The sequence below is a fragment of the Puma concolor genome, chromosome D4, assembly GCF_028749965.1.
Source record: "Puma concolor isolate L17-30 chromosome D4, mPumCon1.1.hap2, whole genome shotgun sequence".
Classification (NCBI taxonomy): domain Eukaryota; kingdom Metazoa; phylum Chordata; class Mammalia; order Carnivora; family Felidae; genus Puma; species Puma concolor.
In genome coordinates, this window is record NC_141679.1 from 59048701 (window position 1) to 59073016 (window position 24316).

At 46.3% G+C, this 24316-nt stretch overlaps 1 long non-coding RNA gene across 3 annotated transcripts in view; it reads left to right on the forward strand.

Moving 5' to 3' along the window:
• The window catches only part of LOC147574912 (uncharacterized), an 80618-nt gene that overhangs the window by 51212 nt on the left and 5090 nt on the right, over positions 1 to 24316 (forward strand). The window lies entirely within an intron of this gene.

Here is a 24316-nt window from a genome sequence, read left to right on the forward strand (position 1 = left end):
CCCTTACCATAGATGCAGCCTCCTGCTGTCCCTTCTGGCCCAACAGTGGTACCACGGCTCCCTTCTGCTGCTAGGGTGTTCCACCATCCCATGCTGGTTTTTCTTACCCCTGGCCACACCTTAATAAACAACCTTTTCACTAAACTCTCTCCAATCTACTCTTTGGAGTGAGCCCTCTGTCTCCTTCCAATACAAGGCTCTTTCCTAATTGACACAAAGATGCCATGGGACTAGCCACAGCTTCAAAAGCCTTCTGACCTTATTCTATGGCATTTGGGGAGTTATTCCCAGCAGGGGGATCAGCGAGCAACCCAGACTCCATCACCGATGCGGTGGCCGAAACAAAAGTGCAGGGATAGAGCAGGGCGTGGTGACATTTTCTGCCCTCCTTCTCCTTCTCCTTCTCCTTCTCCTTCTCCTTCTCCTTCTCCTTCTCCTTCTCCTTCTCCTTCTCCTTCTCCTTCTCCTTCTCCTTCTCCTTCTCCTTCTCCTTCTCCTTCTCCTTCTCCTCCTCCTCCTCCTCCTCCTCCTTTCCTCCTCCTCCTCCTCCTCCTCCTCCTTCTCCTCCTCCTTCTCCTCCTCCTTCTCCTTCTCCTTCTCCTTCTCCTTCTTCTTTTTTGCAAGACTCCTGGCACCTAGTAGCACCCCTGTGAATGTTTGTCATACTGAGATCAATGAATTCTGCAAGCCGGAGCAGCAGAGGCAGGGGCTTAGGGCATTGGTAACGGTGACCCCCAGGTGATTGTCCCTCGCTGCTCTCCCCTGTAGGTGCCCCCTTAGACTGTGAGCCCTCTGAGGGCAATCTGGGCCTCTTCCCTTCCCACCTGTGCCAGCACAGCCCTGTGGAAGCAGACGGGGGTGGCTGGCGAAGTGACCTGAGCTGAGTTGAGCTGGCTTGAGTTGGCCTAAAAAACCCCTTTGGGGAAGTCCCCTGGTTTTCACTGGAAGATGAGAACCTGAATCAGAGAGAAGACTGACTTAAAAGGATTTTAGAAAACACCATTTTATTCTTTTTCAAAATGTACAGCAAGTAATCAAGAACATTCCTCCTGAGTCCAGTGCTATTTCCTCTTCAGTTCACTGCCCCTCAAGCCAAATCCCAAGTCTGCTTTAATGAATATAGAAAACTCACTTGTCATTAGTTGGACAAAAGCTAATGGACTGGAGTCCTTGAGGACAGTGGGTCTCTTGAGCAAATTAAACACTCCCCTTGCAATCTTGAAGCCTATGTTAAATTGTTTATCAAACTCTGCTTTCCCAGGTAGCATTCAGGTGAAATTTCTGGCCATTAAGTCAGAAAATTTTATTGAGCTGGAGACAGTCAGAAGGAGGTAATTTCAAAATGGTTTTGTTTTAAAGAGGAAAAGGCATATTAGTTAGAGTCTGGGGAATGATCCATGAATACACTTCACCTATAGTATGGCTCTTAAACCCTCGCTCATAGCAGACATTACTAATCAACCACATACTCTTTCCTATTCATGCAAAACAAAACCCACTTGCAAACCAGGCCCTAGAAATGGATCTCCATGATTTTGGTAGTCAGAAAAAAGATTCTGGAAATCATTTGGCAAAGGAATGAGCACTGAGCCTGGTATCAGGAACCCTGGCTCAGTTCTCTTGTGGTCTCGCTCTCTGAGTCTGGTTCCCCCTTTGCTCAAAGAGGAATCCCTCCTCGCCTACCAGCTGCAGCTGCTGTGATGGTGGTCAAGGTCACGGCTGAAGGATCTTGCAGGGCTATGGAGTACTGTCGTGCCAGCTGGATGGTTGTGGTTGTTCTGGGCACTGCCATTCACACATGCACAAATGAACTCTCCAAGGAATAGAGGTAGGTCTTGGGAGGTTTCCTCCTCATGCAGCTGTTGACGTTCAGGTTCTGTGTGCTGTGTAGCCATGTGTGGCTGTGGGGTGAGGGATGTGACTTGGGAGGAGATCTTGGATCCAGGGACCCCAGAGCAGGGTCAGAGAAGCAGAGTAGTGGAATATACCACCTAAGTGGCAGCAATTCACGCAACTGCTTATTCATTCAGTCGTAAACATTTTCTGCCAGAGCCTGAGCTGGGCTCCGGTAACTGACCAGCAGCTCAAGTTGTTGTTGGCTGACATCCTTCGAGGGTCCTGCAGTCTCATGGGTGACAGGGGCCTGAGAAAGGGCATGGCTCTGGAGAAAGGCTGTGTGTCCTTGGGCGAGCCTTTCACCTCTCTGAGTCTCAGTTTCCTCATCTGTGAAGTGGACGTAATATCTCCTCAGAGGGTTTATGTGAGGGTTTAATATTCCACCCAGGGATTAAATGAGATCGTACACCTGGAAATGCCTGGCACATGGTAAGTACTCAAGGAACGTTAGCCAACTGCCAGGCATCAAGGCCAGTGACACCTCAGCAAATGCTTACGGAAATGGAATTCAGAGATTTTCAGAGCGCTGGAAACATTTTTATATTTGTGCAGGGCGAAAACAAATATTATTTGCCCTAAAACTATGAGAAGGATGCTAAAAGAATGAGGCTGTTGGAAAAAGAATAACTTAATTTGCAGATATAGCATCAGTTTTTTTTCAATTTGTAAGCACTTGTCTCTGTATTTGGGAGGAAAAATGAATTCATCTCAATCAGTCAGCCTGTTCCTGGGTGGTTTGGGGGGAAGCCACTGTCTCTCCAAGACCCAGGAGGCTCCGTGCCGCCTGGAGCAGAGTGACTGGAACCTGGTTGTTTTCATGGTGAGCTGGGACTAGAACATGCTTAATCATAACTGTGCTCTTTTTCTGTGCTCCCAAACCAGGCACAAGTAGGAAGCAGCTTTGCGAAGGTATCTCAATCCTGTGTTGGGGAGCTTTCACAGACGGTCAAGGAGGGCATCCGATGGCTGCTCCTGGGGCCACAGAACGATGGCTTGGGAATAACCCATTGAGCACAGTGGGGACATGTTCACCCGGGAAAGGCAAAGAGTAGATGGTAGGGAATTCCAGGAAGCAGCCTCTGTTTCTCTTGATCCTTCCTTCTTACCTTTGTTTCACAGTACATAGCCTGAATTGCCCCCTGAGTATGCCCTGATCATGGTCATGTACAGAAATAGGACTTTGTTGGACATGGATATTGCTGTAGAGGAATCTAGAAACCGGGTCTCCAGTACTCACCTGTCATTCCTGCCCTGGCCCATGAGTAAATGTTAAAACCAGAAACTTGAAAGGTAGGAAGGTCCTAAACATAGATCCCCTTTACAACAACTTCGTATGTCCCTTTGTGATCTTTCTCCTTTCTCTCCCCTTTTCCAAACATTTGGGCTGCCTCGGATTCCACTGGGATTCTTTAAGTTAGGATTTTCCACCATGAGCTGCACTTCTGTAAAGTGAATGTGCAGGTATAACAGTAGCTAAAGACACGAAGACATGAAAATGACCTATATTCCCCAGTCCCTGGCCGCTGACTGCTGTGTAGTGATGGGTAGGTAAGAACACTTAATGAGGCTGAGGTGTGTGGCCAGGGTGGGTAGGAGAGGGGGACATTCAAATGGGGCCAGTGTGTGCATTGGTCTCGCCCTACCTCCTTGATAAAAGGAAAATAGGGATGGGATGGAGGAGTGTGGGGGAGGAGATTCTCCCGGGAGAATCCCGCCCGCCCCGTAGGCGTTTGTGCTCAGCCCTGCCAGCTTCCCACCCCCACCGCCCCCAGGATGGAACAAGCTCTGATTGTGTTAAATGTTGACTATTCTCGTGCCACGGCCTCCTCAGGGACAGATTCTGGCAAAGATGATAGATAGACCTTGGAGCAGGAAAGCAGATGATGTTTGAAAGCACAGCGCTGGGGGAGAACAGTCTGGGGCTTAGAGAAGAGAGCACGTTTTGTTTGTTTTTGTTTGTTTTCGCTGGATTTTGTTCAAGGGAGGTGGAGGGGACATTACAAAACGCCCTTTTTGATCTGTGGAAGCTCAGGCCTCGGGTAGCTCCCTGTTAACATCCTATGCCACAGTGTCAGAAGCCCTCACTCTGGGCCGGGCTTTGTGGGGTCACTGGGGATGCAGACAGAAGTCAGCCGTGGCCGCTGGCCTGAGGGCCTCAGTCCGGGGGAGACCGAGCATGCACAGACAGGGATGAGGCAGAGTAAGTCATTCTCTGATAGAGGTGGGTACAGGGAGCTGGGGGATGGAGGGGAGGGGACAACTGATGTGCTTGTGTGTGTGACTGGCAGAAGAAGACAGAAAAGCTCAGGGAGGAGGAGATTTCTACACGTTTGTGCCTGGGAGGTCTGGGTGATAAGAGGTTGCTCATGGATGGTGGCCAGTGCAAGGGTCTCCTGTGGAGGAAAGACATGAATAAAAAGTGGAAAGGAAGCAGGAACCAGTTCATGGTGGCCCTTGAGTGTCAGGCCTCTTTCAGGAGGGCAATGAGAAGACATGAAGTGGTTTTCATAAAGTGAGCAACCAGTGCAGTTGGAGTTTTAGGGGAAGGGTCTTCCCAGATGGGAGAGAGGGTAACGTGCACAAGAGGATGGCCAGGGTTCTGAGTCTGAGGGGGCTCCATTCATTTCCTCCCTTGCCCTTGGGTCCCAGGCTGTCTTTGTAAAAAGCCATGTGGAGTCCAGGAGAATTTCCAGGGGGCAGGGAAGTACTTACTCCCAGACAGAGTGGAGTGAGAGCTTTATCCTTAGAGCATCATTACTGAACCTGCAGGCTGGGATGGGGAAGGTGGTGAGTGGAGAACTGGGGAGGTAGGAAGAAAGGAGATGGTGTAATCCTGTATAGGTGGGAGCACAAGTTTTGAAATCAGACAAACTTGGCTTCTAATTCCAGCTCCACAGCTGTGTAACTTTATATATGTTATTTAATATTTCTGTATCAGTCAGGATAGTCCAGGTTACGTTGCAGTAACAAACAGTGCCAAAGTCTAAGTGGTTTTAAATCACAGAGGTTTATCCCTGGTTCATGTTACAGTTTCATTAAAGGTTTGCTGCAGGCTCTACTCATACTAGTAACTCCAGAACCCAGGTTTATGGAAGCTCCTTTTCATTACTGCTTCTACAATGACTAAGGGAATGTGGAGCAAGCATGGTGACTCAGTTACTAGTTCTTAAAATGAGCCACCTCACTTCCACTCTCATTTTATTGGCCAAAGGTTGTTTGGCTGTGCCTAACTTCATAGAGTGTGTGGAAATGAGAATTGGAATAGTGATGGAATAGTGATAGAATTGGAATAGTGACTTTACACATGCACACAATAAGTCTCAACTGCCTTATCTATAAAATGGGAATAAAACTACCAGCCTCAGTTAGGCATTGTGAGTCTAATGAGAGAATGAATGTGAAGGTCTAGTCATACTCAAATAATAACAGCTGGAAAAAAAAAGTGTGGGTAAAAACGGTTTGAAAAAAGGGAGGCATTTATTCCTTTGGAGTTTCCTAGACAGCATGGCCTATTTGCCCAGAAAAAGGTGCTGTGCCTGGAACAGCTATATCTGAAGGTTTTGCTTTGCTTGTGATCCCAGGAGTCCCTGCTGCTCCAGGAACTCCTGCTTATGAAAGGCTTCCCCATTCTCTATGAGTCTCAGGGCTGAGCGGGGATGTTCTCAGAGGCACCCCCAGGCTTTCTCTCCAAGCCTGTGCATTTCAAACACCGACCTAATGTTTTTGCTGCTGCTGCTGAGGCCCTGTGGAAATGGCATTTCTATTCCAAGAATCAGTTCCCATTCATCACCGTGAAGCGCGATACCTGGGGGGAAATGGTAACTGAGACTTTGTGGGTCTCCAAAGACAGGAATGTGTCTGCACGAGCTGAGTAATTAGAGCAGTTTTCTGCACACGTGCCTAATCTTTATTTAAGACATTTCACTTAGGTACACATCTAAGTTATTCAAAAGTCAGTTAGATTTGAGACATGTATGTCATCCAACAATCTCTCTTCTCTATTTTAAAATAGTTAAATAAGCACCAATAACCATAATTGCAAATATTTATTGGGACTATGTGCTAAGCAACTGTACTCTGCACCTTATTTGAAATAACCCATTTGATTTTCATAACAACACTATATTCTTTCTGGTACCTGACCTAAGAAACTCATATGACTCCCAAGTTGTTTCCACATGGGATTCTTAAATAATCTTTAAAAGGAAAGCGGTGAATCAATGCGAGTATTTGGCCTGTGAGACTAAGCAAATAATGGCAGCTAGCATGTATATAGAGCTCATTATGTACCAGGCACTGTCCTAAATGCCTCTCACGTATTAGCCTACTAATCGTCTCAGTAATCCATGCAACAGACATTATTATTGCCATTTTACAGTTGTGGTAAGTGAGGTTGGTCAAGATTACATAACTCTCTAGACATAAACATAGCCAACAGGTGGTAGACCCAACACTTGAAACCAAATAGGCTCTTAACCACTATATTGTACTGTCTCTTGGGACCTAGTAACCTCAATGTCTTTGAGCTACTGTGAGGACTGTCACCTGGAAGATGATGACAGAAAGGCTGTTCACTCACTTTTAGATCAGCAGAAGCAGGACCAACGGTGTCAGCCACACAGGCAGATTTGGATTCCACCTAGGAAAGAACTGTCCTGCATTAGTGTTGCTCACAGATCAGAGTTCCTGGTAGGTAGTAAGCTCCCCATCACCAGAAGTCCTCAACAGACTGGATGATGACCTCTCCCAGAGAGGCACGAGTGGAATCCTTCCTTGGGCTGTAGGTTGACCCAAAATGGCTCCTGTGATCTTTTGACACAATGGTTTACTAACAACTGTCAGGCCATCTGAGTATGGCAGGAAGTTTTTAAACGAATATATCCTCTTCCTACTTAAAATTGGAAGCAGATGGGGGCGCCTGGGTGGCGCAGTCGGTTAAGCGTCCGACTTCAGCCAGGTCACGATCTCGCGGTCCGTGAGTTCGAGCCCCGCGTCAGGCTCTGGGCTGATGGCTCAGAGCCTGGAGCCTGTTTCCGATTCTGTGTCTCCCTCTCTCTCTGCCCCTCCCCCGTTCATGCTCTGTCTCTCTCTGTCCCAAAAATAAATAAAAACGTTGAAAAAAAAATAATAAAATTGGAAGCAGATGATGAAGCTACATTAGTGGCAAATACAAAGGCCCAGGATACTTTTCCAGAGCTCAGTAGTATCATCAAATTAAACTCATAGCAAAGCTACTCTGACACATGGTAATGATGCAAATAATTGTTGTTACCTGGATGATCAATTAACCTAAGTTCACTTCATTGACTCTAAGCAGTATAATTTTCATTAGTCAAACATGCATTTTTATGTTTTTCTTTTCTAGCTTTATTAATCTACCTGACTTTTAAAGCAGTGCTGAATTGGGAAGTTTTTCTTGATGCGCTGTAGGGTTTGTAGGGTTTTATCTTTCTTGGAGAAGCCGTTAGAGGATGGAAAGCTTGGAGGTGGGGGATCACTCCTTGGTTGGATAGGAAGAGCCAGGCAAAGGCCAAGGACCTGCCTGGTGATCAGGAGCTATGGGTAGGGAAGACCTGACAGGAACATGGGTCAGAGCTTGGGAGTCTGGGAGGAGCAATCAAGCTCTCAGCAGAAACTACAGTGATCCCACAAAATGGCCCAGCCCCTTGGGACCAAAGTCCAGGGCAATGGTCAGAGGTGATAAAATAGGGCAAATGCAGGAGGAATGGTATGAATAATATGTGGCCCCTGCCTCAGCATCTGGGCCTTTGTCTGGATCCCCTGGGGGCAGGAGCCAGTTCCACATGGGTGGGCATAGGTTCTGGATACAAGGGCAAGAAATTGTAATGGATAAGCAAAAAGACCCAGTACAGGGGTCCCAGGAGCTCCTGGTAGTAAATCCAGACCAATGTTTGCAAGCAAACCTCCTCCCTCCCCAAGATCTTACCCCCATGGGGGGGGTGGTTGGGGGTACAGGGCCGTGATTCCAGTCCCAGCACTGTCCCAACAGTGCATAGCTTTGGCAACATCCCTTCTTTCTCAGGCCTCAGTTCTTCATCTCTACAGTGGGAGAATTGGTCCAGACGTTCCCTAAGGACCTCCCAGTTCTAAATCATGATGGGAGTGGCTCTCAAACATCTTCTTCTCCTTCTAAAGGGCTGTCGGGAAGATTAAACCAACCATGAGTCTTTTGCTCTTCTGCTTAAGAATTGAGGATTTCTATGAACTAGAGTTTTTGATGTGCAGTCCCAAGAGCAAACTGGTTCAAGAAGGAATAATAAGCTCTTTTGCCTTGGAAGCTCCTACAAGTAATGATGGATGTCCCGAAGGGAAGGTACATCCAGGAAAGTGTCCCCAGCCCCCGAGCAGAAATCATCTCCCCATCCCCTGAATGCCCAGCATCTCCCTAATAGCATTTTCTACCTAGTATTTTGAGCAACTGCTTATGGGTTGTATATCCACCAGCTAGGTCCTAAGCCTCCTGAGCTCAGCAACCGTGTACCTAGTAGGCTCTCGGGCAAGATTTGTGGTACAGCTGATGACTGGCTGGATGACTGGACATCTCTGATTTCAACCAAGTGTCCCACCTCATTTTGTTGGGAAGATCTACTAGGATCTGCACTGCTTAAATGCACAGAAGCCCTCCTACTCTGGCATTCCTGAAAATAGAAAAAATACACATGGGTAGGAGAGGGGTGTGCTAGGTAGAAACTATCCAGGCATTCCCTGGAATGCAGACTCCTAGAAGCTTTGTTTCTTCCACCGGTGATCTTAATCCTGGTGACACTCCAGACCCCTGGGGGTGGCACCTGGGCTGGCCTGGGGGCTTCCAAAAAAGGCTCCATGCCATCTTCTTATGGTTGGAGGCCCAAGAGCTGGGGTTTAGTGATATTATGCTCTAAATAATAAAAAGTAATCATTGATGGTGAGTTTACATTTTGGCAAAGTCTGTGCTCAGCCTTTTACCTACTGAATCCTCGTCACAACCTTATGATGAGAGAACTATTGTCACTCCCAATTCTTAGAGAACTAAGACCCAAATCCATACAGCAAGTGATACTTTTCCTCTGGCACCTCACATGAATCCTTCTCATTCCTGTCTCAGCCTTGAGCGTCCCTTCCTCAGACCAGCCATCCAGATCACTCCTCAATCAAGAGATCCCCATGCTACTCCATCATTCTATATCCAAAGTCCTCAAAGTTGAGCATGTAACAGAGTCTCCCAGAGAGCTTAAGACATACATTGCTGGGCTCCACCCTAGAGGTTCTGATTCAGTTCTCCAGCAGGGCTGGCTCATGCCTAGGTAAACCAGCCCCAAATTTCTGATTGTGTGCAAAGGGGCTGTTCTGCCATGGTCCGGTCATGTATATCCTAGAAACTACGTGGAACCTAGAGAGGCCAAGAGGCCCGGTGAACAGTGGGGATAATGTTATAGTCACAGCCTCCAGTTTCTGACTACCCACATGTAGCAGGGCAGCTGAAAGCCCAGGAGGAACTGACCCAGCACAGCACCGGCCCATCTGGTACTTGGAGCTGTGTAGGCCCAGTCAGAGGGCCCCAGAGACCCGGGTATGATCAGAGAGGACAGCTGATGGCAATGGGACTGCTGGCCGCATATTGAAGCATATAGCCTTGTAGATTCTCACTCCTGAAGAGGAAAGCACAGGAAGAAGAAAGCGAAGAGGAAGGACAGAAAGAGGATAATAGAAGCACATCGCGCACTGTGCTTCTCTTTGGCAAACTAAATGCTTATTGAAATTAAGATAAGCTTGACAGACTTTTGTTAGCAGTTTTGGGGCCTATCTGAGAATATCTTGCCTTGAGAGACTTCTATTAGAACTGACTCCACAACTAATAATGTAGTCTCTGTCACTTAACTCAAAAGTCCCTCCTGGACCCGCACAGTGAAGCGTTAAGGAAATGAGATCTTTTTTTTTTTTTTTTAACATATACAGCAAAGTTTGATTTGTTGAGAACATTTCTTCAACTGACAAGTTACAAGCCATGTCTGAGAGGCCCACTGGGAACTTTCAAATTTTGAGCAGCAGTTTCTAATCACTGACGATCATTAGCATTTTAGTGAATAGATTTTTGATAAGAAAAATCTTTGCTCTGTGGGTAGAAAAAAAAAAACCTGACATTTGATAATGCAAACAGAGTAGCAATTTTAATTAGGCCTGCAGTCCTTCTTGGTGTGGCAAACATTGCACAAGATCCAGATGTTTTCCATCTTACAGGATGTGAACTTAAGGCTGTGTCAAGCCACTGGTGCCGGGCGCTTTGCTGATTGGATCTCCAGGGTGAACATAATAACCACTATTTACTGAGCACTTACTACATGCCAGATTCTCTGCTGTTTCACATGCATGATCTCAATTGGTTCTCAAATCTATCTGATGAGATAACTTATTATTTTCATTCCCATTTTACAGGTGAGAAAACTAAAGACCAGAAAGGTTCACTAACCCAAAGTCACCCAGCTCATTATTGGTGGAGATACTAACCAAAGTCTGTGTGACTTAAGAATCTCCATGTTTACCCACTAAGCCATGCCTCCTCTCAGAGTCATGTGACCTCTCCCAGCCTCAATCTGCTAGTCTGTGGGATGGGGGTGTGATCAGTCATATTTCCTTCACTGGACTCTGGCAGAAGTCTGAGGAAGGGGTGGCTGTACTTAGAACATTTTTTCCTCTCAGGGAACTAGAACCTAACACTTTTTTTTTTCCATTGATCCTAGCCTTACCTTTTGGGGTCACCCAGAAGAACCCCGATTCTCTTTCCTGGTGATATTCAGAAATTTGTAATCGGCTCTTGCTGGGCCATTGGATAGATAGATGTTTAGCTTTTCAAGAAACCACAGAACACTTTTCAAAAGGAGCTGTACCATATTACACTCCAAACTGCAATGTGTATGAGTTAGAGCTGCTGTATATCCTCTCCAGCATCTGGTGTTTTAGCCATTCTAGGTGTGCAGTGCTATCTCACTGCAGTTGTGATTTGCATTTTCCCAATGACTAATGATGTTAAAAGACTTTCCATGTATTTCTTAGTCACTTGTATATCTTCCTTTGTGAAGTGTGTTTTCGGACTTTGTCTTTTGTTCATTTTTTTTAAAATTGTGCTGCTTGTCTTTATTATTGAGTTGTAGGGGTTTATGTATTCTGGGTACAAATCTTTTGTCAGGTAAATATGTTGTGAATATCTTCTCTCATTTTATGGTTTACCTATTTCTTTTTTTTTTTTTTTTTTTTTTTTAGAAATAGAGAGCAGCACAAGTAGGGGAGAGGGGCAGAGGGAGAGAGAGAATCTTAAGCAGGCTCCATGCCCAGTGGCCCCTCACAGAGCCTGATGTGGGGCTCGATCTTACAACTGTGAGATCATGACCTGAGCCGAGATCAAGAGTTGGACACTTAACCACCGACTGAGCCACCCAGGCGCCCCCACGTATTTATTTTCTGAATGGTGGTTTTTCGATGAGCAGATGTTTTAATTTTAATCAAGTCAATTTTCTCACATTTTCCCCCTATGATTTAGACTCTGTGTACTTTCTAAGAAATCATTAGGTCACAAAGATATGCTTTCTGCTTTCAGTTTTACTTTTAGGTCTATAATCCATCTTAAGTTTATTTTTCTGTACGGTGTGACACAAGGTCAGAGTTCTTTGTTTTTCATATGGATATTCATTTGTCCCAGCACCATTTGTCAAAGACTTTTTCCTTTCCTCATTTAATTGTTTTGGCATCTTTGTTAAAAATCAAATGACAATAAATGTACGGACCTATCTCTGAACCTTCTATTCTGTTCCATGGATTTGTGTGTCTATCCTTTCACCAAAACCATACAGTTTTGATATTTTTAGCTTTATAGTAAATCTTAAAATCTGGTAGGTTAAGTCTTCTTATTTTGTAATTCATTTTCAAGGTTGTTTTGTCTATTATTGGTCCTTTGTCTTTCTGAATGTTAAAATCATCTTGAGTGGGCTTACAATGGATCTTTCAATCAATTTGAGGAAAATTGACATTATGATAATATTGAGTCTTACAATCCATGATTTTTTCATTCAATTTTTAATTTACTCAATTTATTTAGGTCTTTTTGATTCCTTTTGGTATTATTTTATAGTTTCACTATAGAATAATTTCACATCTTTTGTTAAATTTTTCCCTAAGTGTTTGATGCTTCTGAATGCTATTATAAATGGTATTTATTTTTAGTACAATTTTCTGATTGTTCATTTCTAATATATAGGTGTGCAGTTGATTTTTATATCAATTTTATATATTGTTACATCTTAAATTCACTTATTAGTTCTAGTAGTTTTCCTTCTTTCTTTGTAGGTTCCTTAGGATCTCCTATGTACACAGTCATGTCATCAACAAATAGAGACACATTTAGTTCTTTCTTTGCACTCTATATGCCTTTTATTTATTTTTCTTGTCTTATTGCATTAACTAAACATTTTCCCTTTAATGCATCTTAAGAAAATCTTGATTTTGGTAAAAGTCAGTCTTTGCACAGGTTTCAGTGTTTTTTGCCTTCATAAAAAAAATCACAAATAATCAGTTGCGAAAATCCCTTCTACTCACAGGGGTAGTGTTTTTCCAGACTTAAGAGCAAACTCAAGAACTTGGCTGTCCTTTTTCTTCTTGACATGGGATGAAATTTAACTTGCATAGTAGTTTTTAGAGCTGTTTGCTGAATGTTCCTAGTCTTTCCACTTTCTGGACACAAGATAGCACTGCACTTCTTTGGTAGCTCATGGTTAGGTGGAGCTGTGTGACTGGTTTCAGCCAATATGTGAGTGATGAAATGATATGTGTCATTTCTGCACCAGGGCATTGAACTACTACTAATCCAAGAGTCTCCAGAGCTCTCTTCTTCCTCTAGCACATTAACAAGTGATGTTTGAGATGGAAGCCACTCCATCTGCCTAGATCTCTGAATGCCTACAATGAGCAGAGTCTCCCCAGTCCTCCCCCTCTCCCGTTCCCTCCACTACCACTGACCCACAATGGACATATGGCTTAAGGTAGAAATAAAATTTTATTGTTTTGAGGGACTGAGACTTTTTTTTTGTTGTTATAGTAGCATTACCTAGCCTATCCTGACTGATACAACTTGCATGAAGTTTTAAAGAGAGATGACTAAGCAAAATGATAGGTGGAGGCAATGTAAGAAAACACATAGTTTTAGTTTTCTTATAGTGAGACAAAGGACATATACTTCCAGAGAAACCAGCAGTGAGCCAAAGCCCAGAATCTTATGTGAGTTTTGAATACAACCAGATCCCCAGTGCCCAGCACATAGTGTACATTCAAAAGAGGTACTTGTTTGCATTCAATTAAGCCGGAGTTCTCCCTTCAGCTTGTGCTTGGTAAAGTAGAAGCGTGGCATTTTCCTTCTCTTTCCTGCACTACTTTCTTGCCTGCAAATGGGAATGGCAAAAACAACTTGTCCGCGAGAATTGTTGGGAAAAATTGTGCTGATTACAAAATGCTTTGCAAAATGTAAAATCCTATCTAAGTGGCAATTTTCTCCATTGCTCTGCCAATTGTAATAAATAAATATTGTTTTTAAAGCTGGCTCCTGGCTTGCTTTCCAGTGACCATCCCATCAAACACTCTAACATGCCTAGGGTTATTGTCCACTCTGGATTTGCATGTGTGTGCATGGCATTTGTGTAATGCTGTTTACCGAGGAGTTGAGTAAGCCCATCTTGTAGCAATAAAACTTGAGAACAATGTCATACCCCATTGGAGAGGTGATGGGTCAGAACAACTCGCTCAGGACAACTGTGCTATATGCTCCCCAAGGGCACAGGAGCTTGTTTCAAGTCATTTCTGTAGCTCCAGTGTACCTGGATTAAGGGATGTCCTCTGTGGTTATTAAAATTTTTCAGTTCTTTGCCCAGCTTGGATTGAGACCCTAGGTTCCTGGTTCATATTATAGCACCATGGGCAGAGTTCTAGAACTCCCATAAATTATGTAACTGCTGACCACATGGTAGGACCATGTTCACTGACCACCTACTATTGACCACATGCTAGGAACCATGAGGGATGTAAAGATTGCTGACATAGTCTCTGATCTCAGTGAGCTTCCAGTTAGTAAGGGGCTAAGGGAGACGCTCATTCATCCATTCATTCGTTCACCTGTGCAGTCATTGATCCTACTAATACTAATTCCATAATATTGACTGATATTCCAGGTACCATTCTAGCTACAAAACAGAGTCTCAGCTCTCATAGGAGCATATATTCTAATAGGGGGATACAGACATTTATCAAATAATTACAGTAACAGATACTTTATTCTAAGCTGTGATAAGCACTGTTGAAGAAGACTTTAGAGTGCTGTAAGGACAAGAAAACAAGAGGAATAGACTTTGTCAGGGAGAATCAGCCAAGAAAGACTTCTCTGAGTAAGTGACCTTTGAGTTGAGATCTACAGGATGAATTAAGAGTTGCCCAGTCTGGGTGTTGGTGGGAGGAGGGAAAAGCCAGGCAAAAGAAACACTACATTTAGTACAAGACAGACTATATGATGAGCTACAAAAGAGGGAGAGATAACATGCTAGAGGAGGTCCCAGAACAAGTTTAATTATTACTAGGGGAATGAGAAAGACTGCCTACAAGAGGTGGTGCTTGGGCTGGGCCTGGAATGACAGGAAGGACTTTTGCAGGTGGAAGGAGAAAGTACAAGCAAAGAGCCAGAAATACAAAGAGTAGAGGGTGAAAAATCTAGGACAGACTGTGAAGAGTCTTTAATGCAGACTAAGGAGTCTGGTCCTTACCAACTGTTGGTGGTGGAGAGTCACTGAAGGTGTCAGAACAGGACAGTGATGTAATCAGAGTAATTGAGTGAGAGAGACTTCTTTGTCTCCCTGGAGACAACTTTGTCTGTAACCAGAAAGGATCTCAGAGCCCCTGGCCTCCCTGGAGCCCAGATACCCCCTTGGGGTTCCAGTGGTCAGCTCTCTCTCTGCCCACAAGGAGAAACCCCAAGGTCCTGAGGATACAGTGCAGGAGAGGCAGGGAGTGGGGGACACAGGGTCCTAAAGCTAGGACCTTCTTCCCTAGTGGCAACAGAATGTATTTATGAGCACTGTTTCCAAAGTGACTCAGAGCAGAGAGCTGTGTGTGTGCCAACCATTGTGTGAAACAGGCTGACATGAGAAAGGGCCTTGTATTAGTTTTAGGACTCTTTTATGTGCAAGGGAAAGAATCCCAATTCAATCTAAAACAAAGACTAAACAGAAGTAATTGAGCCATGGAACTGGGTACCTTCAGGGGATTGCCCTGGTTTCAAGTACAGCTGAATCCAGGGATTAAACCAAGTCGTCAGGATTCTCTCTCTCTCCATCTCTTGGGTTTGTTTCCATCTGTCTTTGCAGTTGGACTTCCTTTATGCAGGTGAAGAAAAGAGCTGTTGAAAGTCCTAGTCTTACACTCCAGCAGATAGAGGGAGTTTCTATGTCAGTACGTAAGTCCCAGGGAAGCACTCTGATTGGCCCTGATGAGTCACATGTGCATTTCTTGGACCAATCACTGGTGCCACAGAGAGGAGGTACTACGGTTGGTACCGTCCTGAGATTGACTGGCAACCCCAGCCAAATCACATACAATGGAGGAGAGCACAGCCCCAGTGAAAGCAAAGCTGAGCTAACAAAAATAACCCAGAGCCATTATGGTTCTTTCCTCCGGTTGTCCACTGTAGAGCAAATCATAGGAGAGTATTTATATTCATCCTAGAAATCTGGGAGGCTGAATCATTTAAGGAGAGCATAATACTAATTATATATATTTAAATGAGATTTTGAAGACAGGTATAGTAAATAGTTTCCATATGACAAGATTAATTGAAGTTGTGGAGTTATTTTTTTTAATGTTTATTTATTTTTGAGAGAGAGAGAGAGAGAGAACATGAGCAGGGAGGGGCAGAGAGAGGGAGACAGAATCCCAAGCAGGCTCCATGCTGTCAGTGCAGAGCCTGATGCTGGGCTTGAATTCACAGCGCAGAGCCTGATGCAAGGCTAATATACATGAATGCTGAGATCATGGCCTGAGCTGAAATCAAGAGCTGGACGCCCAACTGACTGAACTGCCCAGGCGCCCCTGTGGAGTTGTTTTCAGTAGGGTTTTAGTTGCTCCTCCAAGGGGTTTTGAGGCAAAGGGTTTGATGGTGCTGTTATTTTGAGGGAGGAGCCTCAGAGGGAGTTCAGGTGACCTGGGCTCTGCCTCTGGGCCTGCGCACAGCTCACTTTGTGATTTTAGACAAGTCCTTTCCTCTCCCTGGACCTCAGTTTGCCCAGTTTTACAATGAGAGCCATGGTGTCTGCTGGTATATCTGATGGATCTACCACAAAGCCATGGATCTGTCATAAAGCCCACTCCTGTACTATCCGCTCTCTCTTAGTTAAATCACATTGCAGGAGAGACCTGTTGGTCCCACAAGCACAGGATGCCCCAACAAGGAGCACATGAATTCTGCCCCTGCCAGCTTCTATCTGAAGACTTAGAGAGGCTTGTGCTGGGATTAAGACTGAACCAAAGTTCAGTATTCCTGAAGTGCCTGGCCCTGGTCCTGGCCCCGCTGACAGGGGCTCACAAAGAGGGCATTTACCCAACTATGATTTCTAAGAAGCAGATACACAGAGTCATAGAGACTCTGGGCTAGAAGTTCCCACGAGGTCCCTGAGCCAAGACTGCTGTCCTATGCTGGAGGCTCCTCCCCAGTAGCCAGGAGAGTGCTCCTCCAGTTGCTGCTGCACACCTCCCATGACATGGGCACACTTCCATCTAGACCCCTCTGAAGTCCAATCTGCCCTGAAGCTTGCTACAAGTCTCAGTGGCAGAGGAGAGTATCCCAGTCACAGATTTGGGGGACAAAAAGCTCAGGATGTCCGGAGCGCTGAGCAAGTACGTGGCAGGAGTAGGAGACAAGGGGCAAGAGAAGGCAGGCCTTGAAGACTAAAAAGGAAGCTGAATTCTGCCTCGAGGGCAAGGGATACCTCTGGAGGACATTAGGTGAGAGAGAAAGTTGACCCTTCGGAAAGGCCTCTAAACTGTGGTTTGGAAGACATTGGGGCCAAGCTGGTGCCTAAACCCAAGAGAGATGATGGATGCCCACACTATGGAGTTGATAAGAGAAGACCCAAAGGCTGACTACGTGGCATTTGGTGACCCAGTAGTCATAGGATGGCGCCCAAATCAGAGGACAGAAGCTGAGATACCATTGGCTGGGATGGAAACCCAGGGAGGCAGCTTTGAAGAAGGACTAAGTTCATTAGTAGACACAGGGCGTGTGAAATTCCTGGCTGGCCATCTGGAGGTTTCAGGGATCGTAGTGGAGGTCGGAGGTTCAGACCAACTTCTCAGATCCCAGAAGACCCCTGGAGGCCTCAGCAATGCCTTACCTACCCCGGACATCTGATAGAAAGATGGAGTCCAGTTCTAGCTGAGGGCCATCATTTCTGAACAGGGATTTCAGTGCCTTTCTTCCTTTGGGAAGGTTCTTGATCACAGAGTCCTGAAGGGCTCCTGACTCTCTGGGATCAAGGAGATCCTGCAGTTTCCCTTCCTCATGACTGCTCCAGGCCAGCTTGGAAGGTGGGTGGAGGTTGCAGGGGAAGGAGGGCAGGCAGGTGTGCAGGTGTGCAGGCTGCCCAGGGTGGAGGGGCAGGGCTTGCACCAATACAAGCTGTGAGTGTGCGTTCCTGTTTTATTAAACACTCCTGGTGAAGTATTTCTCATCTGCAAGGGGCCACACCAGAGGATCTTAGCACTCACCTCTGCTTAAAAATGGAGACTAGTTCCTTGAGTCTGAATTTAAAGAAACTTCCCATCAAAGCCATTTAAAAGGCTGAGGAACTGCTGAGAGGGGAGAAGATTGGATCAGAAGCCTGTAAAAATGAGTTTAAATAAAAGAAAAAAAGGAAACAAAATGATTATACAAGCAGTATGTATTTGTGAAATAGAAAGTGCAATGTGTATTGAAGAAAAGGAGAGTGTCTTTCCTGGCCTCCCTACTTTCCTTTAGGTGGTTGCTGGGGTGGGGGGGCGCTGGGTTCCCCACCTTTGGTCCTGGAGGTTGGGCCCAGTGTGGGGAGGGAGGGAGGCTGGGGGGCAGGCAGGGTTGGGAAGGCCACACCTCCTGGTGGGTGGCATGAGCCCTGGATCTGTAGCCTGTGACGTCAGGCTCTGGCTGGACTGCCCCTCTCTGGCCTTGGCTGCTTCCTCCGGAAAATGGGGCGAGGTGTCCGTGGGGCCTCCAGCCAGGGGGCTTAGCTGATGATGGGCATGAGGGAAGGGATCAGGGAGCTGGCTGGAAGCTGGTAATTAATAAATGAAATGCCCTGGGACTGCTGCCGAGCCGCCTCAGATGACATATCTGTCGCGGGCTCGGCAAACCATTAAATGACCATTTTCTGACAGAACGACTTCCCCGCTTGCCAGGACATATTTTCTCTTCTTGCCCTCTTTTCTCCTCCACTCCCCTCCCCCATTTCTCCCTCACCCTGGACTCTGCCCTCCCTGCTGTGCCACTGTCCTGGATGTCTCTCTTTCTGTCTCCGCACGTGTCTCTGGCTATCTCTCCATCTCTCTGCCTCTCCCTGTATATGTGTGTCTCTGTGTGTCTGTCCTCCCCTAGTCTCTCAGTGTCTCTATCTCCCTCTATCTCTGTGTGTCTCTGTCCCCTGCCTTCCCCCCCCCCCGCCCGCCCCCCCCCCCCCCCCCCCGCATCTCTTCTCTTTGTGGCTGCCTCTCTCTTTCTCAGGTCTCTGGCCCTCTCTTCTCCCAGGCTGCTCTCTCTCTCCCCCACCTCCCCTCTCTCTGCTTCTCCCCGTCTGTATAAGGTTTAACTACCCCCCCCCACCCCCCCTTGTCTGGCTCAGCCTACCCCCTCCCTGCCTCCCCCCTCCCCGGCTGCCTGACGGCTCCAGTTCATTTCTGCCTGTTTAATTGGGCCCCGGATGAGTTTGGTCGACAGGGCCATTCATCATGTGGCCGCGGCTGGCGGCGGAGCCCGGGGGAGCGGGGCTGACAGCTCCGCCAGGCTGGGATGCGGCCTGCGTCGGGAAGTTCACATATTTGGGCATTAGTGCAGCTATTAGTTTAACAAGCTTCGTTTATCCTTGTCACTACCACTTCAGCTTCCCATGTAATCATTTGAAATGTAGATTACAGCCAGACAAATGGGACAGCGCAAGACGCGCAGGGTGGAGGGAGTGACACGCAGCTCGTTAGGGCCGCCTTCCCAGCCCCATCCCTTTCCAGGCAAGTCTTTGATTAGCTTAATATTCACATGATTTCAGTGGGAAGCGCCAGTCACCTGTGCCAAGCCCCCAGTGCTGGGCCGAGGTGCCCAGGGTGTACCTAGGTGAGGATCCAGGTCCTGCCAGGGTGGGGTTCCTCTGGTTCAAAGACTACCCACGCTGCAAGGAAACGTGGGTGGCCAGGGCCTCAGAGTCTGCCCTCCCAAAGTGGTCTTCCAGGATGAGGTGGTTTCCAGACCCTGGCTGTGCCCTCCAGCTCTGATTTTGGCATCGTGGGCTATTGTCTTCTTGTGTGACCTGAACAAGGTCTGGCCTTCTCTGGGCCTTGTGTCCCCATCTGGAAAGTGAAGGTTCCAGATTGGATTGGGTGGGCCTGCTTTTCTCCATTCCCCTGCCAAGATCCCTCACCTTGGTTCTTTTGAACCCAGTTTCCAGTCATTTCTATTCTTTACTCAGTAGATTTAGGGCTCCTTTCAAAATGTAAACCTGTCTCTGTCTGTGTCCTGCTCCGAAGGCCCTCATGGCCCTCAGAATGAAGGCTGAACCCCTTCCGAGGTCTTGGAGCGAAGGTGGGGAAAAGGAAGGCTTCGGTATCTCCTACTGCCCGCCCTCCAGCTTGACCTCCTCTGTTTATGCACTTCAGTTCCCTGCAGGCCTGGAAGTTGTCAAATGCCCCGAGCCCTCTCTCAGCTCTGGGGTTTTGTGCATGCTGTTTTCTCTGCCAGAAATACCATTCTCCCTGTGCGCCCTTCCCCAACCCCTTTTCTCAATCCTCTTTCTTATCCTTCTCATTCTTAGTTTAGATGTTCCTTCCTCCAGGAAATCTTGTGCCCCGCCCCGGGGTCCTTCTGCCCAGTGCCTGCCCTATGTGCGTCTCAGAACCCTACCTACAATAGCACTTAGCATGTGCAGTCAAACTGTCTGCTTGTGTCCCCCACTGGACTGTGAATTCCATGAGGGCAGGGCCTGCCTAGCACAGGACCTGGCCCTGGAAGCTGAAAGAGTAGGTGGACCACCAGCAGCGCCGTGCCTGAGCAGCCTTGGACAGAGAGGCCCTCACACACCAACATTCCTCGTGCAGCAAGTTCATTATGCCTAGCCTCCTTCTTCCTGACCCCCCGTCCCCCATCCTGCTGACACAGCCCACCTCCCTCCACCCGTACACACAGCTCCAGAAGGGTCAGAGTCTGGTTCCCTGGGAGGACCTCCTGAATCAGTCAGGGTCCAGGAGAAAATGGTTGGCCCTCTCAAAGAGTTCAACCGAGGAGAGTTTACTGACGGGACTCTGCAGAGCTGTGAGCCGAGCTAGGGAAACCAGTGTGGGATAGTGAGGCATCGGTGGGGAGCCATCACACTTTAAGGCCTGAAGGGCAAGGGCGAGGGAGTATTGTTGCCAGAACCTGGAGAAAGCAGGAGCCGCGGGACAGGGGCTGTAAGAAGATGTAAACCTTATAAAGCAGTCACCGTAGAGTTGGGGTGAGGCAAGGAACGACTAAGGGTAAATCTTCTGACTCCTCACTCTTCTCTCCCTCTACTGTCTGTCTGGTGCCTCCCAGAGGGCCAGGGGGCTCTGAGTGCTGTGGTCCACGGAGATTAACCTCCTGGGATACAGAGCAGGGAAGAGAATAAAAGAGGGGGGTGACCTGGTAGAGGTGGGGGTATGGGACAGATAGAGAATACCCCGCATACCCCCCAACATGGCCACAGGCCAGCCCCTCTGCAGAGAGGCCAGAAGGGCCCTAAGCAGACTCGCCTCTGGAGAAAGTGGAGATATCCTCTACAGAGGGCTCCACAGGGCATGGACATGAGTGCCAGCTGCCTTTTACATCATCCCTTCACTGGGACATCTCCCTGCTCAACCCAGCCAGGCCAGGGCAGTCCTAAACGGTTTCTTTTTTCACCTCTCCCCCTGCTGAGCAGCTTGTCTCTGTTTTCTTCCTGACACCTTCTGAATAATGACACCAGACCTTGAAGCCAACGAGTCGTGAATCAAAGTGGCTTCTCGATATCATAAAAGAGATGTTCTAAACCCTAAACATAAAGATCGTTTTATCTTTATTAATAGTTTAATGCATCTGAGAAAGCTATTTGACATTTTTTACACCTCCAACTCTTTCCTTCATGCATTGCTGGTCAGATTACACCAGGGTTCAGCCACTTAAATCCACTTAATAACTGACTAAATTCTACACTGAATTTACATTGAGCTGCAAGCTGATTCGCAGATATAGGGGAAATTTCTAGCAAAAACAAACAAATAAACAAACAAAAAACCCTACACCAATGTCCTGACTCCAAAGTTGTAAATCTGCTTTAATAATGAAAAAGGAGTTAAAGTATTGGGATTGATGTCACATTTAATAGTACTTCCTGATGAAGACTCTGCAACACAAAGTGAAGAAATGTATCTCAATTAATAACTGGGAGTGAGTATTTTCTGCATCTATTTAATTAAATTATTGCACTTGCAAACACATAATGTGGAATTAATTAAAAACACATAGAATTTGGGAAATGGAGACTAATTCAACTCCTCCCAGTTGCTGTCAGGCCCAGTACACATCAGTGCATGACACTGAGAGGAGAAAGGTTTGGTTACTAATGACATCTGAATTGGAATAACATCTAATTAATTGGCTAATTGTTTCTATCATACACACCGCCGCCACCACTGCCATTGCCACATCACAAAAACGTATCCAAACAATATGACTACACTTAATATGTACATGTACACACACTGGAGCCCAGCACACACCTACAAACATACAACCCCACATGCTAGGCACTTACATGCAAATATTCTCTCATAGGAGATACACATGCATAAATTTATATATCACACACAAATACTCCCAAGTAAAGGTTAGTGGAGAAGAGAGAAAAACCTATTCTCTGCTTCTCCCCACCTTCCCAGAAAGGAAAAAAAAAAATGTAACTGTCAGAAATGTGATAGGACTGTCGAAGACATATAGAAAAAGCTCAAACAAACCATGTAAGTTGTGAAACATAAATCCCAATTCTATTTGTTCTGCGACATTGTATAAACCACACATTTTTCAATAAGATAGAAAATTAAAATCCTCACCAGGTTCAGAATTGCTTGGGGAAGTTAGATAGAAAGCCTACTGTCCTGGCAAAAGGAGAAGCAACTGTTGGCTGGTCAAGTACTGAAGGATGCTTCAGGACCACGGGCAGCAGGGCCTCCCTTCCTCCTCATTTTAGAGCCGCTATAAATGCGTTCACACACCCAGGGCTGTGATTGGCCAGATATTCCATATGCATAGTCTCTACTTAAAAGATTACTCAATTCCTTGATTCCTTCAATTTCTGGGGAGTCCTTGAGCATCTCTAATCTACACATAGCTCCTGGGGTGTGCCTTCTACTCCCCCAAATCTGTAGTCTGTCCTTTCCCACCCCTCCCCCACCCCACTGAAGTTCACTTGATTCATTTAAATGCTTTAGTTCCAAATGGCTTAACATCTTCCTCACAAGGAATTCTCCCCCATGACTATCAAATATTAAGTAAAGCCAGTTAACCCCACACCCTAGAGAATTGTATAATGTTACTATATTCTGTTCAGAGAAGTTTTATTTATCACATTTGGTTTCCCTTTCCCTAAGCCAATTTGTTACTCATGAAGAAATGTTTCAAGACTTCTTGAAAAGCTCATTGTTTTTAGTGTGTTTTCTGTGGAATGTCCCCAAGCCATTTGAAGACTAAATAATGACATCCTTTGGTTCGTTCTCATCCAAACATCATTCTTCCTCAAACAAGCTTCCTTGATCAGGCAGACAGGCTTCTCTTTGCAGGAGCCTCACTCCCCCCTCCCCATGGTTTGTCCCTCATGGACCTCCAAGCCACTATTTTTAATAGTTTCCCCCAGACACTTTCTGTTGACAAGCAGTCTGCTGCCGTGGCAGCCTGACCCTTCTTTGGCTTAGGGGTAATTTTCAATGACAGGTACCTCATTGTAGCCAGAGTTCTGCAGTTTCATTCTTCACTTTCTTCCCAGCCCTTGGGTTGGTGCCAGTGTTGATTGAGATCTAGCTCATTGCCTAAGCAGGATCAAGTGCCTGGGGGCTTCAGCCCTTTTGTGGGATGGAGATTACCACAGGTAAGGCCAGACCCAGAGATCCCTCAGTCTCTTTGACCTCTCATCTTTGACTCTGAGTCCTTGTGGTCAATGCTTGGTCCCTTGCCTTTGATTCATTTAGAATCACAGACTCATTGTCACTTTGAGATGGAAGGGCTGGAGAGCATGTCATTAAACCTTATGTCCTCCACCCCATTGTGCATATGGAGAGCCTGAGCCCCAGGTAAGGACCTTCTGACAGGGGTGTGAGAAGAATAGGACAGGAAGATGCCATTTCTCTCAGTGAGGGTAGAGGGGGGGTCCCAGCCAGTCCCTCTTGAGTTTCTGAAGCAGAAACTCTGGGTCCTCTACCATCTTCATATAAGTCTGCCCTATCTCCCATCTTCCTTCAATTTAATTCAATGAATGCTTATTCAGTATGGACTAGTTGAATAAAAAGGAAGGAATCTCTTCTCTGAACCAGGCAGTGTGCTACAGGCAATGGAGACAAGGTGGTGTGGCAAAAAGTTCTGCTTATGTTCCAATATCCACTCTCCCCTTCCCATAGCAATAGAATTTGTAGCTGGACAAATAGGGCCACTCAGAATAAAGATCACATTCTCCAGTTTCCCTTGCAGCTAGATGTGGTCATGTGATTTAGTTGTGGCCAATGGGATATAGGCAGAAGTGTCAGGTACCAGCTTCCTGGAACCTTACTTAAGAGACAGCTGGTTCTCTTTTGTCTCCTTTATCCTGATCCCTGCAATCCTGATGCTGCCATCTTGGACCTTGGGGCTGAGGAACTAAAAGGAGGTCTCTGTGGGCCTCCTGCTGCCAAGTTGCCGTATCAGCCCTGATCACCAGCCTCCAGACTCCATATGTGACAGAGGGTAATCTTCTGCTTGTTTAAACCACTGTTATTCTGGGTTTTTCAGTCATTCATAGCTGATGTATTCTAATATGGGTAGTAAGATAAATACTTTTTTAATTTTTAATTTTTTTTTTCTATTCTTTCTACCTTTGCCAAGAAAACATTGGTCTCTTTCAAAAGGAAATTTTATTCCTGG